A 17,541-nucleotide genomic window follows, 5' to 3' on the forward strand; every position below is an offset into this window, starting at 1 on the left:
TGCAAAATCTCTTATACACATGCCTCCTTCTCAAGTTGATACAAATTCATTATTACGCCTGCTTCACCTGTGGAAGAACACAGGCTAGTACAATGGCCAAGGACCAGTGTGGTGGTAGAAGAAAAGTTTTAAATTAAGCAGGAGTGAAGTGGTGGGCTTGTGCCCAAATCATTGGATAGTGTAATTTCTTTTGAGATCTGACAGAGACTTGGTAAAGACAAGCTGCACAGGCTGCACAGCTGTCCATTTACAGAAATTCCTTGTCCTCTGTGCTGCAAACCTCCTGTGGGCACTGCTGGTGAGGACTGCCCAACTCCCAGCAGCGTTTGTGCTTGGAAGCCCAGAGAGCTGCCCCATAGCAGTGCTCATGCTGGCAGTTCTGGGCATGGGAAAGTCTTCAGCAGCAGGGCAGCTGTGCTCAGGGACTGATCTCTCTGGAAAAGCCACTCTGTGCTACTGTCCTCACCATCAGTCCTCTTTGAGCATTGTAAAGCATGGCAAACATAAATTAAATCATCTTTTAGCATTCCCCACAAAAAATAAATCTCAATTTGCCCTGGGAATTTGGAAAAACTTTCAGTGTAGGGCTAAATTTATCAAAATTGAGTGTTACCCACTACTAGAAAATATCCTTCCATTGCAGAAAAAGAAATATGTGAGTATAACGTTCAGACTTAGATCCTGAAGTTCCACAAACAACCAAACTTTTCTTTGACCAAAATTATTTGGCATTTATGGCAAATATATATGTTTCAAAGTAGCCTCTTTTATACATTCCAGTAAATAAAATCCCATTGCACTCGATTGGAAAAAAAAAATGGTGATACATTGTATGTGCCAGATATTTTTTGAAAGGTCTCTGGAGAAAAGAATACACACAGACACAGATTTATTAAAATCCAAGTCATTTTTGAAGAAGCCAGCTTTACTAATGAGACAGCCTGAAAACCAGAGGCTGTCCATTCAAGCATATGTGCATCATATGAAAGCCAGTAATTTTTTATTATCTTGGTATTGCCAGAAATTATATTAAGCTGAAACACAGCTCCAGCTAACAAAAGCTTCAAGTACATACTGGGACTTTTTAATGCTAGAACAATAAGCCAGCTTTATTACACTGATTATTGATAATATGAGGGTTGTACTGGCATTTAGTCATAACTACATAAAATTATTGTTTTTCTGCCATGATCATTGGCTACACAATTACAAGGGACCAATAATACGTTTACAAGTAATTACTGACAAAGATTTCTTTTGTTGTATATAAATGTAGTAAAAGCCCCAGGCTAATTTTACCAGCATGTTCATATGATATCACTTCCTGAAAATACATGGAAGTTAAAAAAATAAAAAGGCATATACACAAAGGAAAGGCTGTACAAGTCCTAAAGAAAAAAAATGCAACCTCAAGAAATATCCTGGGTTTCTACCTCAGAAACCTGTTTTAACATTGAGGTCATTGCAAGAGGAATTAAAGTAAAAACACTGTTTCTGTATTGACACAAGGCTTAGAGAGAATTTCTTTTACAGTGAGTAGCCTGCTTAGAGAATCATAATTCAGTGGCAATATTTTCTGAGTCACTCTATTGATTGGTGAGACTTTGGTTTCCTATATTTCCACACTGTCACTTTACCTAGGTTGGAGCCAACTGTACTCAACCTCTCCTCTAAATTACTGGTAGGCAAAACTGAATTGATTTAGCTGATTTTATAGGTTAGTCTATTGAGTTTACCAGCCTCTCTATGAATTTCCCCCAGTGAAGCATAATTTGGTCAGTTTTATGTTTGTAAGAAAATTTAATTAAGCATTACAGACATACTTATCCTAAAAAATATTACTATACTGTAAAAAGATATCAAAGATACCACTCCTTTAAATCCATGAAGCCTTTTTATCAGGTCCTAGAATATGTTTTGACTTTTTTTTCTAGCTTGTCCAGATACACCACAAATTTTCTAAAAGATTTCAAAACCCCAGATGAGTTTAAAGTAGTGTTTGAATTGAAAAAAAAAAATATTGCTACTTTTTTTCTGGCAGAAATCTCTCATGTCTTGTCTTTGGCTGACAAGCTTCTACTTTCCTTCAGATTATGGATAGAAATGTTCCTAAATATTTTTTTGCATGGGAAACTGATTTTGTTCTTATATCTATGTATTGAATGGTGTCAAATTTCCTGTGAACTCTTGAGCTATTCACAAAAAAATAAGAACCAGCCCAGATCCAACCCCAAAATCAGTGATGCCACTAAAATTGGCTATAGTGAACTTACTTGTTATATCCTTTTGCTCTGTACTCTCTGGATTTTGCTAGCAGCAAAACTTTTTAAGTACTCTGAAGAAGGTTAAGAGGTCTAACAAAAAAATCAGATGAGATTTTCCATCAGTTCCTCTTTAAGTATATGGTCTTTTTATGAATACTACACACTAAAATGAATTAGAGCAAAGGTGTAAAAACTTCCAACTTTTAAGTACAACCCATTGTTAACTCTGGGAACCTTATTTTTCTTCACATGGGTCATAAAAATATGATTTTTAAATTATTCCCATTAATCCAAAATGCCTTAATGCTTCATGTCAGATCACTAAGGCCACCTTATTGAGATGAAATGTTGTGGCATTTTGGGGTCATTCAGCTATTGTATGTAGGGTTACAAAATGGCGACATTTTTGTGACACTTCTGATAAAGAAAATCAGAATGATCCTGACATTTGTTGTAAGGAGACTTCTTTATACTAATCTGAATATTTAACTTTGAATTAAAATACTGCAAAGTTAATATTTCCCTTCTAAACATGCACCACAGACCTGTAGATTACAAGGGATCTCTTGTCACAGAGCCATGACAAAATGAACCAAAGCCATGCTTCTCAGTCTGGGTAGTTTTCATCCTCATTGCTTCAGCTACACTTCCTGTCTCTGTCCAGAAAAGAAAATATAGCATAATATATTGCAATATAATCAAATAAAGCTAGACAATATTATATGTAAGAAAGCCTGACTCTAATGTGTCACTACTGTAACTCCACAGGTCTACAGAAAATATTAGAAGCAGTTTCATGGAAAATTACTTCAAGAGTTCATTACCTGCATGAGTGGAAGTATACTAAATCATGTCCAACACAGAGACAATTACTTGCAAAGAAGTGCCAAAACCCTATTTTGAGTAAAGGAATAGTTCTGGCAGATGCATCAATTTGCTGGCATAAAGTACATCTTCCCCTAAGGGTTTTCAAAAGAAGAGTGCTGCCAGTCAGGGCTTGCACCCTGACATCACACATCCCTGTACCCAAACTGACATTGTTATGTTCATACATGTCTGTGAAGGTGAGTGTCACATAAGGAAATTTTTAATTTTTCACACTCTCATAGGCTCTGGTGGTTGCTAAGTAGAGCAGAATTTGCAAACATCCGATGATGATAAAAGCAGTACATCAGAGAAATACAGAATCAAATAATTATTAGAGTTGAAAGGGATGTCTGGAGATTATCCAACCTCCTGCAGGGTGACCTAGAGAAAATATAATCTGATTTTTTTGTTAGACCTCTTAACCTTCATCTCACCACTTCAGAACTTTGCTGCTAGCCAAATCCAGAGAGTACAGAGCAAAAGGATATAACAAGTAAGTTCACTATAGCCAGTTTCAGTGGCATCTCTGATTTTGGGATTGGATCAGAGCTGGTTCTTATTCTTTTCTGAATAGCTCAAGAGTTCACAGGAAATTTGACACCATTCAATAAATAGATAGGTTACACAGAAATTTATCCAGGTGGGTTTGAATGTCTCCAGAGAGGGAGCCTCCACAAATTCCCAGGGCAGCCTGTTCCAGTGCTCTGACATCCCTCATGAAACTCACACTCATGTAATGGTGCAGCTTCTTGTGATTTTGTTTATGGCCATTGGTCCTTGTCCTGTTACTGGGCACCACTGAAAAAAGCCTGGCACCATCTTCCTGGCACCCACCTTTCAGATATTTATGTATCTCTCAGTCTTCTCTTCTCCAGACTAAATAGGTGCAGTTCCTGCAGTCTCTCCTCAAAAGAGAGATACTCCAGACCGCAAATTATCTTTGTCAATCTCTGCTGAACACTCTCCAGAAGCTCCTTGTCTCTCTTTTTCTGAGGAGCAGAACTGGACACAGCACTGCAGATGCAGCCTCAGCAAGGCCAAACAGAGGCACAACCCCTCGACCTTCTGGCCAGGCCCTTCCTGAGGCACCCCGGGACACCCTTGGCCCTCCGGGCCACAGGCACTCTGCCAGCTCATGGACAGGGTGTGATCCACAAGAGTCCCAGGTCCTTCTCCCCAGAGCTGCTCTGTAGAACAACCCCTGGCCTGTGCTGGCACTTGGGGCTGTTCCTGCCCAGCTGCAGGACCTGACACCTGCCCTTGCTGAACTCTAAGTTTCTCTCTGCCCAACTCTCCAGCCTATCAAGGTCCCACAGAACAGCAGCAGAGCCTTCAGGTGGATCAGCCACTGCTTCAGTTTAGTGCCATCGGCAAACTTGCTGAGGGTACATCCTATCCCTTCATCTGGGTCATTGATAGACAAGTTGAACAAGACTGGCTCCAGTACTGATCCCAGAGAATGCTGCTGGCTGTTGGTCTCCAGTGGATTGTGCTCTGCTGATCACAACGCTCTGAACTCTGCCATTCAGCCAGTTCTCGATCCACCTCACCGTCCATTCCTCCAACCCACATTTCCAGAGCTTACCTGTAAGGATGTTATGGGAATCAGTGTCAAAAGCCTTGTTGAAGTCAAGGCAGACAACATCCACTGCTCTCCCTCCATCAATTTGTCTCCTGCCGTGCCAACCAGATATGCACCCATGATCAGAACTCTTATTTATTTATTTATTTAAGCCTCTGTAGATCTGAATTTTAAAATGGAGATAAATTAAATAGTCATACAATTCATTCACTGCTTTCCTGGATAGATTCAAAGGTGTTCTGCAATGCTAAAATCAGGTGGGCTCACAAATAAGAGGCTAGCCATTGGGATTGCCATTAGGTTACCTGGGTTTCATTAGGATTCTAGCACACAGATAATCAGGACATGTGGCACACCCAGCCTTGCCTATTTGGACTCCTCCACTGGGAAAGTGCTGCAGGAAGACATGTAAAAAAATATAAGAAGCAAGAACTCACTTGAGATCTAGCATATAAATACCAGTTTGACAACTGCTGGTCTCTTTAACAAAGCACCAGTTCAGGTTTCTCAAGAGCAAAGGCTTTACATCAGCTGCAAACCCACCTGGGAAACACTTTACTTCATAACTGGCCATGAAGCAGAGCCCCTGACACATGCAGCAAAGGGAGGGATGCAGAGGGTGCCAGAGCTGGCAGAGTGGCTGGGACACAAGGGGCTCGAGTGCCTGCACCAGCACCAAACCTGCATGTGCAACCACCATCCTTCATTGCAGTTGCTGCAGCAATGTTGTTCTCTGACATTCCAGCAGAGATGAGGGCCTATAATAACTTAAGAGCACACACACAAACCCCAAAATTTAAATAGCTTTGAGGTGATAAGGACAGTAGAAAGTAAAACAGAACAGCATTTTATTCACTTGATAAGGATAGTAGAACAGAACGATATTTTACTCTTATCTTAGGGACAGAAGATCAGAACAGCACAGCCTTGGAGAAATAGATGAAAGCCATAACTTAGCAAAACAGAAGTCGTGCAAAACACAAGCAGGGTGCCAGCTGAGCTCAGCAAGGCTGACAGAGCACCAGTTATCCAAAACAGCAATATTGCACTTACTCAAAAGTGGAGGTCAAGCAACAGCCACCTAAAAAGGATACTGAACAGTTCACCAGTAAGCTCGAGGCTGCTATGCAGGCTACCTGCCTGGTTTCTTAGAGAGAAACAAGAGTTAAATGTTATAAACTACATTTTAGGGCCTTTTACAAATAAATAGGAGTATTAATTAGGATGGTAATTTGTACAGTATCAAATAATGCAGTGCCTCTTCCGAACTTTTCAACCCTACTTAATAGTCAAGTATCTCTCTGGAACAGTAAGAGTTGAGGGGTATTTAGGGCATGAAACCAGCTGCTGTTTTATTGAGTTTCTAGTTCTAAATTGCTTTGGCTTTCCACTTTCTGAAGTCCACAAAAATCCTACACCCCCTGAAAAAAAAAATGGCATCCAGGTGGGAGGACTTAAAATCATAATACATATTTTTCTACTGGTTCTGAAAGGTTTTAGAGAAAATATTTTTGAAATAGTATTTTAATTTTTAAAAATATTTAAAATTGTTGTTGGTGTGCTGAAAACAAAGAGAAAGACAATCAAATTGAATTTGTCCCTCTTAGCTGAAATATTGCAGTAAATACTTGCATTCACTAAACTTATCTTAAATTACAAACATTAATAATGTTTTATTGCTTTATTTAAGTATATTAAAACATAAGCCTAGGCAACTTTGTACCCATGATAAGTAATAATATAAGAGCTGTAGCTTTTCCTGTGGTAAAAAGCCCCTTCAACTCTTTTTCACGCACATAAAAAGATACAAGATAAAATGGAAGATATAATGAAATAGTTAGGAAGTGGTCACTATGGAAAAAAGACTGGCAAACACTGTGAGAAATTCTGCTGACAGCCCAGGTGATTTGAGTTTCTCTTCACAGATCACTTCATGAAAGCATATGATCAGAGTAATCTAGTCTTGGATACTTTCTACTATATCTCTAGTCTTGCAAATGAACTGGAATGTTTGGGAATATAATTGGATGTCCTGAATATTTTTAGGAAAACCAGCATATTTGAACTGCGGTCACAGAACATTCTAGTTCATTTGCCAAGTAATATTTTTCTGAAGTCTGACTGAAAAAAAAAATAGACTCCACTGCAGCTCATAGCCAAATGTAGCCACTTAGAAACTTATTCATAACTATTCCATACCACCATTAATAAATTTCACATTAAATCCTGTCAATTACGAGGTATGCAAAACCACAGTACAGCTGCTGGCAGAAGTACAGCACTTGATAGAGCCATAAAAGCAGCCTAGACACATTCAGGTAGAAAATTGCATAACCTGTCAAAAGTTGAGTGCCATCCACCCCACAGAGGCACCTACGGAAACACGTCTAGTGCCCAGATTCAGACCCTATGCATAAGGGATAGAGCATTTTAAATATATCAACCAATTTTTCATTTCACCTATTCTTGGATAAAATGAGTAGTTTGGACTGCTTATTCCAAGATATTATTCAGCAAGGTTTTTTTTTTTGGTTTTTTTTTTTTTGGTTTTTTTTGGACCTAGGGATGAATGTTGCTTGCACAAAGCTGGACAAAGACCCTCTTGGTTAATGCTGACTGAAGAAAACACATCCTAGAGGTTTTACAAATGTTGCAATCTTATCATTCCTTTCAGTGAGGGAGATTAGATAAATACAGAAAGAACATATCAATCCAAGGGGAGGATCGGACTTTACCAGAGACAGCAGAGGGTGCATATTTCTCATATCACCTCTTTTTGGGGTGATCATCTGGAGCCAGATCTCCTTGTTACAGCTGGGTAGAACTTGGCAGAGAAGTTATAACCTCTTCTGCCTGCAGCATGAAAGAGGGATGTGTCATATCAGCTGGAGAGGTCTTCAGAGGAGGTGGTGGAGATAAATGCAAACAGCATGCCTTCCCACAGCCTCCCTCTCATCACTCTTTCTAGTCTCTTGGGCCACTACCCAGTGCATATCTGTCAGCTGCTTAACAAACTCTAGCTGTGGTTTCAGGCTGATAAATAATTATGCTAATTAACAGGTTGAAGGAAAATGTGATGTTGTTTCTGTGGAATGTTCTGAGAGGCTGGAAGCACTTAAATGTAAAAACGACATGTGGTGAAATAACCAATAATTTGCTTAAGAAACCCACATCTGGTATTCCTGCTAGAAACAGGGGTTAATAGTCTGTCAGGGGCAGGCAGTGGCAGTGAGTAGCTCTAGGATAAACAAAAAAGCCTTAACGGCAGGAAATGTGCTTGTTCTCCTAGCATAAGCATTTACATTGGCTGCTAACCAACAAGAGATGTAAAAGCAGTTGTTTAGTTTACACTTGGAAAAAAAATAGAGACGGAAACAAACAGACTTCTTCATTTTGTGTATCTGTGAAAAAAAAAAAAAGTCAGAATCTAGCTAAAAATAGTAATATATATGCTCCATGCTCTGAGATGGAGCCATAGACTAGGGTCAAGATTCCAGTCATAAAAGGGGAAAGGGACTGCTAAAATTATTTTTGTATTATTGAAATAACTGTCAGATAATTACATGCATGATTTTAGGTTACTCATACAGAAAATGGGAAAGATCAAGACAACAGAAGTAAGGACACTTGATTAATTGATGCAGGTTGACATCCTGATTTTTTTTTTTTTTTTTAATATAAGAAGATTGATCCTGGTTTTTGTTTTGAGGAAGGTCCAAATACTACTTGAAAAGTAAAGGCTTTCCCATTTGACACCACTGTAGTCCACAGGATACAGTCCACAATGTAGTAACACATGCTTGTGTTAGTGTGGCATTGCTACTGCACTTAAAAGCTCAAAAGAGAAAGCCACATTTTAAGATGGGATGAAATGTAAATAATGTACTCATCTGACAAGATTCAGATGAAGTTCTCTGTGTGTGGCAAGCTGAATCTGTATTTATAGCAGTTAAAGAAACACACAAGATTCTCAGGATACACTGAAGACTGTGAATAATACATTGTTGGTTCCTAATTTTCTTTTAAATAAACAGACAATGTTCTACCTTAGATGGTGTTTCTCTTCTGAAATAGTGCAACTCTTGAAAAGATTGCTGCTACAATCTGAGATGTATGTTTCACACAAGAAAACATGACACCTAAGCAGATGTTAGCAGCTTTCTGTTGCATGTTGGACTGCTTGACATCTCAAGCTAAATTTTGTTTCACAGTCACTCTCAAAGATGTATATTATCCCTTGTCAAAATAAAGTGTTGTGGTCTCTTTCCAGACCAGAGAAGTACAGTAAGTGCACATTGCCACCATAGCATCTAAGCTGCTCTCTCTTTCACTACATTAGTGCATATTGCAGCCTTGCAAATGACAGGCTTTCACAGCCTCATATTTTAGTGTCAAGCCTTGTTCTATAATGACACTGTGTTCTTTCTAGTGATACTAGCACAGCTTTGCAACCTTTCTCAAAGCAGTGAGAAAGGAGGTCTTCAAGGCCACATGCTGTTATCTGAGGTGGGAAGAAACAGCAATAAAATTCCTCAAAAGCCTCATTTGTCAGCCAAAGCAATTAGCATGGTTCAGCTCACATGGATGCAGGCAGCACTACATCCTCCACCATAGAATGTTTTTAGGTCTGAGGCTGAAGTCTTTTGTACAAAAGTTGAGTAAATTCTGGTGCTTTTTGAAGTTTTCTGTAAGCATCCAAGGCATTCAGCTGCTGAAAAGGTCTGCTTGCCACCACTGTACTCCTATGAAACAGCAAATCAGAGAAACTTGCTTCTTGTAAACAAGAAATGTCAGGGAGAGGCCATCTCAGACACTTCCACTTTTCCCCGATGTTGTGCTTACACTAAGCTGAGATGACACAGCCCTCAGTGTGCAATATGTTCCCGTGGGCTCATATCTGCTTAGGTTGTCTTTAGATCATCACATGAATAGCGTGAGGAGACAATAATTCATGGCTTCCAGGAACAAAGAGAAAGGTGGAAACCATAAAATGTATGCTTGACTTTTTGTTCCTCTGTGTTCTGGTTCAGACTAAATACTAGTGAAACAGTCAAGTTCTGAAACCAAGACTACATCTCATTTGTGAATGTATAAATTTAAGAATTCCAATAAAAACAGAGTCATTAATGCCATGAATTTCTGCTCACCAGAGACTGATACCCTGGATCTAAAATGGCTAGTAGCAACATGAAAGAACAAGTGACAAAAATAAAGTAAATTTTTGGAATGGCAATTAGATCTTAACTGAATTTTTCAAACTTCAGTAAGCTTGTTTTTTTTTTTTTTTTCAATTTTTTCTGAATTGTGATTTCCTTTTTGCCTTTTGCATATTCCCAGTCAGAGCACATCCATCATATTTTTCTTCATAGAAAAAATTTTATGATGAAGAGGAAAGGAGAAAAATGGGAAATGAACAGGAAAAACATGGAAAATGAGCATTAACATGGAAGCAATTATTAGTTATTAAAAATGTAAATCTTGCTGCACATTTTTCAGTTAAAGCATTACTCAAGGAATACAGTCATTCACCACAAAAAAAAATCACTCGCCAAATAGCTGTCTTTATTTTGTATTGTACTTCCATTTTCCATTAAGTTCCCACCAAAATGGTTTGTCTAGTAAAATTAGGTAGGAGATTTGTATAATTTCATATGGCTTATGTATAACTTGAATGAATTATGATTTAACTAAACTGTGAAACAGGCAGCCCCAATGCTCAAGATGTGAAGAACAACAGTCCTCACACTTCAGCATGGTTCTTTAGGGACAGGGCCACAAGGACAGTCACTGTGAGGCAAGGGCAGCCTCTCTTTGCTCCTATAAACCACATGTGGGGGTGTTTTATTTAGGTTGGCACTCAGTGAAGGCAGAAAGCAGCATGGGAGGATTCACCACCAGCCTTCTGCACCCCAAAGCTCGCAGAGTCGATCGCCAGGCCCTGGACATGTGAATGCTCACAGCACCCACTCCTGCCCACCACTCCTAGACAGAAGCTAAGTTACAACATATGATCAGATATCTAGGCTTGGGATCTAAAATGAAGCCTTACAAGTGTTTTCTGTTTTCTCAAGAAATTTCAGACTGCAGCCAATATTCGGATCTAAATATGGGTGTTCATATCTATTACATTTTATTCAAAACTCTGCAGATTTTTTAAATACCTGCTCAAAACTAAAACAAACAAAACAAAACAACAAAAAAAAAATAAACCTTTTGCTCAACTTTAAACATTACTATGGACTTGACTTTCACAACCGATTTATGTAGGGCTTGCATAAATAGAGCTTAATAAGCTTCCCATGCATTACCAAAACAAACTTTTAGTCCATATTGCATTGTTGGAGATTTGATAACACTGAAAGAATATCTGTTATTGATTCTCTTTTCCTCAGGAAAAGAATTTCTGTGATTGAAGAAAAAGCAGCAGGAAAAATCAGTCTTATGGGGTGGCCTGGGGAAGCTGTTCATAGAAGAATAAATGCTTTCTGAGCAGGTAATGTGGAAAGCAACCAAATATTTAGTCTCTAGACTGCATCTCCAAACATAGGGCCCACCTTTTGCTCTTACAAGAGAGATTGTTTTAAGCTGGGTGACAAGATTCCAATATTTTGACAATAACCAAGAATGACCATTTGGGGTGGTTTTTATTTGCATTAATATCCAATCTTTTTAAATAGTCTTGGCATGCTCTTGGCCTCGGGAACTTCCTGTGATAATCAGCACCAGAACTGAATCATGCATTGTTGTCAAAAGATATTTCTTGAACCAATATTATTTTGTCAGTTTGTTTTAAGGTCATTAAATGTTCTTTTTTCCCTAATGCACTTTATTTATAATTATGAAAATCTCATAATTATCAAAGTAAAAATTAAAGTGCATTTGTGAAAGGATAAAGTTTGAGTTGTAGTTTATGTAAAAATCTAAGTACAGAAGTAATTACATAGTCTGGGACAAAATGCCAATATTTGCATGGGAATAACACTGGGATGTTTCTTGACCATATGATTTATGTCAAGTTATTTCGCTGCACATCAGTATCTACATGGCTGTGAAATGTGCAACTGCATCTATTTTACATGCAAAGCTATGAGCACAATTTAAATCAGAAAGTTTATTTTCAAAAGAAGCAAAGTTGCTTGTGCCTATGCCTTTATGCAATGAGAACTCCCAGTAGGAATCAGAATAAGTGATGTGTTTCTGAATAGCTCATGTGTGTAGACAAATATTCCCAGTGATCATTTTAAAAAGAGCATTTAACTGGCTTAACAAATGGAAGGATGATTTAATGCTTGTAATATAGCAGAGTTGTGAGTTCCAGTGAGAACGAAATGTTCTGAAGGTTTACCTAGAAGCCCTAAGGCTGAGACACAGGCTGCTCCACTTCACAGAAGCTCATTGGGCCTTCTCAGTGTTGTGGTGGGAAAGTAATTTGAGCTACTTCCTTCCTTTTGTGCATTTTGCAGCTTAAAATTAAAAGAGATACTCCCCATGCACAATTGATGACACACACATCTAACAAGGGAAACTAGACAACTTCCCTTACTGCATTTGCAGTTTAGGTTTGTACAAATTACCTTTCCTTATAAAGCTGATTTTTAAATATCTAATAATTTCAATAACCTTTTCAAAGAGGCTATTTTCACCAATATTGGGCCATGTCACTGTTGGAGGTTAGGGTGGTTTCCTTTCTGTTTTCTCAAATTTTTCTCTCATTTTGTTGCTAAGGAACCAGAACAACCACTACTTAGGAGAGAGAAAAGAATTTGTCAAGCTTGGGAGGAGGGCACCTGGCTGCATTTCTCTGATATTAGGGTTTCCTCTTGGAGGGTCAGAGATATCAAGAGAATTGGGCTGGGCAAAAGAGGCCTGGGGCAGCTCCTAGCTGTCTTGCTCTCTCAGCTTCTGAGGAGGATGGTTGGGGTAGCTGCTTCTTCTAATCTGGACATTTAAAACTGATGTCTTTACATATGTGTAAAGTGTAGTGCTAGTTGCTGGAATATCCTACCTGTTTCCCCTCCAAAAGACTGGTTTTAAATTTTAATAATTTTTAAATGGTAGTCTAAGATTTTATGTAAAGCATATTGAATCTTAATAGTGAAACAGGACCAAGAGAAGTAATTATTTAATTAACATTTTAATTAAAATATTGATTGGCAATATTAAGCACATCCTGGTAAAGTTATACATTTTATTCTATATTTCTTAATTAGTCAGTGACACTCTGAAGTGGACATATTTAGAGAATTATCAGGAAGATAAGGACGCTTAAGTCAAAATCAGAAATCATCCCTCAACTTGTCTAGGTTGGAAAGGCAGTCTTTACATGTGTCACATCTCTAACATCCTACCTTTGGCACATCTGGGCAGATCAGAGCTCTCTAACACTGGGATGTGAACCCGTGCAGAAAAAATCTCCTTTAGGGCTGGAGAGAGTTCAGTCCACTTAATCATCCCACCTTGCTCTCTGTGTACTGAGGCTGCTAAAATCTGCCAGATATCCAGTCCTGTGGTCAGTTGTCTTCCTGAAACTGGGCTGAAACTTTGAAAAAGTATAAAATACTAAATAAAATACTGCTATTCAGTCTAACTTGGGAAGTCGGTGAGGCCTTTCCTCCATGGCTGGGTGAAGATGAGCCCCACTGATGTGGGATCCCAAAGCTGGTGATGTATGCTGTCACACCTGCAGGGCCTGGCTTCTTTCCCAGCCATCTGCTTCCACCTATACTGCCATGACATAATTGAAACAGCAGTAAAGTTTTGAACACAGTAAAGAAAGTGTTTTGTTTTGTTTTGTTTTGTTTTCCCCCTGGAACTCCAAAAATCATGAAAAATGCAGATTTTGGAGAGGAGGGAGGCAGAGGGACTAAATCCCATCCCAGACCTAATCTTTTTGCTAGCCCCTTGAAGCTCAGAGCAACAGCAGCTGTTGAAAAGTGCAATTGTCTTTTCTATATGTGATTAAATATAGTCAAATATCAAGTACTGTCATCAAGAGGTCAGTTAAATCTAATTTCTTTCCATTCTGCATATATGCACAGAGGGAGCTTAAGTCCTCTCTCATCTGGTTTCTTCATCTTTAAAAGAAACAAAAGCATACTGTGCAGTATTTCCTAATTTGATAGTATCTTTATAGGATTTTAATATCCTCCTCCTTGCCAGCAACAAGCCAGACCAGCAGCAAATACAGTCCAGTTATGAGCTGCAGCTGTTTGGGGCCTGTAAAGGTCTATCCACAGCCTGGAAATTTCCAATCAGTGAAGCAAAGGACAGGCTCCATCACCATTAGCAAAAGTTTGAACTTTTGCAAGCAAATATTGGCTGCCACAAGCAAAATGCTGGCAAAATCGAAACTGCTTAAGCAAGCAGACTAGTGTTGAAAGGAGTAGGGAAAGCCAGCTAACAGGGTGGGGCAGGGATCCCAGCAGTATTCAACACAGAAACTTCGTTGTAAGGCAGGGAAAATCCCACTTGCAAAAACTGTTCTGAATGGCACTTGTAATGGTTGACGTGGAGGACTATGTGCTTGATGAACATGAAGCATTTGGATCACTCATCCACTGAGCAGACCTATTTCCTCCTTCTCTTCTTCATGACATCAGGAAAGTTTTGCTATAGCAATGACAACACACTTGGAAGAATCAGAGGAAGCCTTGAAAAATACAGACTTTTTTTAAAATAGATTTTAATATATAAATTATTTGCATAGAATTTACATTACCATAGGTAATAAAATTCCAAGTGAGAAATTTCAGTTGCTTTAAAAGTGACACAGATAACAATGCCCAGGTTTACTGAACTGTGTGACAGCACAGTCTTGTTTTGTGATCCTTCTGTAGCTCAGATGCTTGTCACTGTCCTTGAATGACAACTACAATATCTTCATGCAGTCACAAACATGAACAGGGAGAAAAGCACTCTTCTTCCAGATTTTCAAAAAAATAAAAAAGACAAAGTTGAAAACAGATACTCATCTTTAAGCTCACTTTTGTTCTAAGGGTGGGGTTTTCTCCTCTTGCCTGTGTTGTTCATATCATGGGAAATTTTTATCACCCTTCACACACCATATTCAACTTATCCAGCATGTTGGAAATGCTGGTGAAGGATTAGCTGCTGAGGCTGGCACAATAAAATGTAGAGAAATATAGAAGGTTTAGCCACTTGCTCAGATGGCTAAAATGTTTGCCCATCCCCAGGAGTTAGCTTAGCTTACAACAAAGAGCGCAGTGTAGTGCAATGATACCCATTGGTTCACCGTATAGATAGGTCCACCTCTCTCACCTTTGCTGTAACTTCTGTACACACACTGTTTCACTGAAAAATCTGAAAACCTGTCTTCTGATGATGGCTTTTGCCTCAGTGTGAAATCAGTTGGAAAAGGATTCAGATAACACAAATATGAAGACACAATTACAGCATAAGAATGAAGAATTTGCAACACTTCTTTCAGCTTAATTCATTTTCTGTAAAATATAACCTATACCCACTCAAAGTTACAGAAATATGACTTTTTATTAAGTCTGAAAAATAAAAACTAATTTTAATTCCATAATGATGTTTTGTGGTTGCTGTTAAACTTGAAAGGATTATGAAAACAAAAATACATCATTCTATAAAGCAAATCCTCAGTCAATACTATTTTACAACTGCTTATTCAATGTATTAGAGGTAGTATCTCTGTTAAACAAGCTCTTTTTGTTTGAAGGTTCAGCATTAACATGCCCTTAAGTCTTCTTCAAACACTGGTAGCTCATCACCCTCATCCACAACAGCTTTAATAGTTGCTAGGCTTCATACAACAAACTCTGCTTTTGTTTCTGCCTTACCAGTTCTTTCATCAGCTGGTGTTGTGCACATTAGGTAAAACATATAAGAGCAAACAAACTACAAAATTGGTTTGTGCTAATATTTTAAGACAGCTGCTCCATTTTAAGGGTTTATCTTTACTAGGCAAAAAGGTGCAGTAACCAGATGGCTTCAAACACAGTGTGATCCTTGCAGGAATTTTATGGGTACACAAGCAAGCCTCAAAGCTGCTTTCAGAGAGCAGCTGTATCAAAATGAGAGTACAGTCCCTACCTCTCTCTGTATCCTTGTCCTTGTTCAGTCATCTTGGCTGAACTGGGACTTCATCCCATGCTAAGCTGACCACTTTACAAGTTAATTCTTTGCTCATGACTATACTGTACTTGGTGTAACAAGCACTTCATATCTCTCTCTCCCCAATTTCTGCCTTTTTGCCTTTTTGTGTGTAATGGTTTCCTGTCATGACTCCACCTCCTCAGGTGTTCAGCATCCTTTCCTGTACCTTCCTTGGTGCATAACTTCCTTGGGAAGAGACTGTGGCCCAGGGCCTAAAGGAAATAATGAACACTTATGAAGGTTTTCCAGTGGGATCTCTCTCTGAGCTTTATGATAGTGACACCCAGTGAGACATGGTTGCAGGAGCACCACTTTCTCAGATCATAGCAAGTGAGTGAGGTCTTACAACATCCACCTGGAAGCTAAGGGTGCTGGTTTCAGGTGCTGAAACCAGCACATTAAGAAAGGACTTGACAATAGGGCTTGTCCCCTGAAGGCCTGGAGCAACAAGGTGACTGTATTGAAGCTTTAGGAGAGGCATTGTTCCAAAATGCTAACAAACAAATTTCATTTGACTTTCTGATGCCACTTTCTCATTGTCTCATCTTTTTTTATCCTGATTGTTAGAAATATCCTATGAAATATAGAATTACAGAATCATTTAGGTTGGAAAAGACCTTTAAAATCATTGAGTACAACCGCAAACTTAAACTTGCCAAGTCCACCACTAAAACATGTCCCTAAGTGTCACTTCTTTACATCTTTTGAATATTTCTAGAGATGGTTACTTGAGCACTTCCCTGGGTGGCCTGAAATTTCTCACTTACACTCCCATAATCATTCTTTTCTTCTGAACAGGTTGCAGTTTAAAAATTTCCTTTTAAAAACTAGGCTCACTACACGAGCATCTTAAAAGTATCAAGCCACAGTTTCTGTGCTGGATTCAAGATGTAATATTTGAATTAAGTGTGTTGTTCTAGCACATTTTTATTGACTTTATTTCCAGTGGGCTTTAAATAAACATGCTTTAGGCTATAAATATATTCCTATCCTCTGAAATCTTGTCACGCTGAAATGAGTCTTCTAGCCTGTGGTCATCTTGAATGAAAGCTTGGAGAACCACTTCAACAACTGATTTAAAAACTTAGACCTAAGAATCCTATAATGTTCAACACTGTTAAATCATATGTTATAAAAGCCTTTTTTGCATTACTAAAATTATTCAAATAAAAATAAATTTAGCATGTGGGTTTAGACACAAATGTTTGTAAGCCAATACCTCTTGCTGATCATCATCTAGAAATAGGAGTACAAACACATCTGTAGATTAGACACAAAGGGTTGTATCAATCTGACATTCTTTTAAGAGGAAGTAGAAAACATTTTCTTTGGCAGTAAAGAAACAAAATACCTCCTTTAAACCATAACTAGAGAGGTTTATTTAGGCTCTTAACATGAGTAAACTAAGGATTATGGGAATTTAGTTCAAAAACTGTTGTAAAAGACTTGTCCTAATAAGCAAAGTGCCTGAAGTAGATACCTAAAATAACAGCAGATGTCAACACATCATAATGAGACATATTATTTTTATTTATACCTTTGATTTTTGCATTACTAATTACAGTAGGACACTAAAAAAGCATTTTCTTGTTTCTATTGCCAATTAAATTGTTTAACAAAATTTATCAAGCATTTAAAATATTTTTTAGTATCTGTTTTCTGTTATTGTTCATGCACACTCTTGGATGT

The 17,541-nt window shown here is 38.3% G+C and overlaps 1 long non-coding RNA gene across 6 annotated transcripts in view; it reads right to left on the minus strand.

Annotated features, from left to right (window-relative positions):
• LOC146763892 (uncharacterized) overlaps positions 1-17,541 on the minus strand; it is an 83,415-nt gene continuing 65,874 nt past the window's right edge. For 5 of the 6 annotated variants that reach the window (XR_014951260.1, XR_014951265.1, XR_014951263.1 and 2 more), the window contains one exon: positions 1-17,541. This exon is cut by the window's right edge and continues 26,673 nt beyond it. This is a non-coding gene — a long non-coding RNA (uncharacterized LOC146763892). The other variant, XR_014951264.1, reaches the window with a different exon arrangement.

The sequence above is a fragment of the Lonchura striata genome, chromosome Z, assembly GCF_050655825.1.
Source record: "Lonchura striata isolate lonStrDom1 chromosome Z, ASM5065582v1, whole genome shotgun sequence".
NCBI classification, from domain to species: Eukaryota; Metazoa; Chordata; class Aves; order Passeriformes; family Estrildidae; genus Lonchura; species Lonchura striata.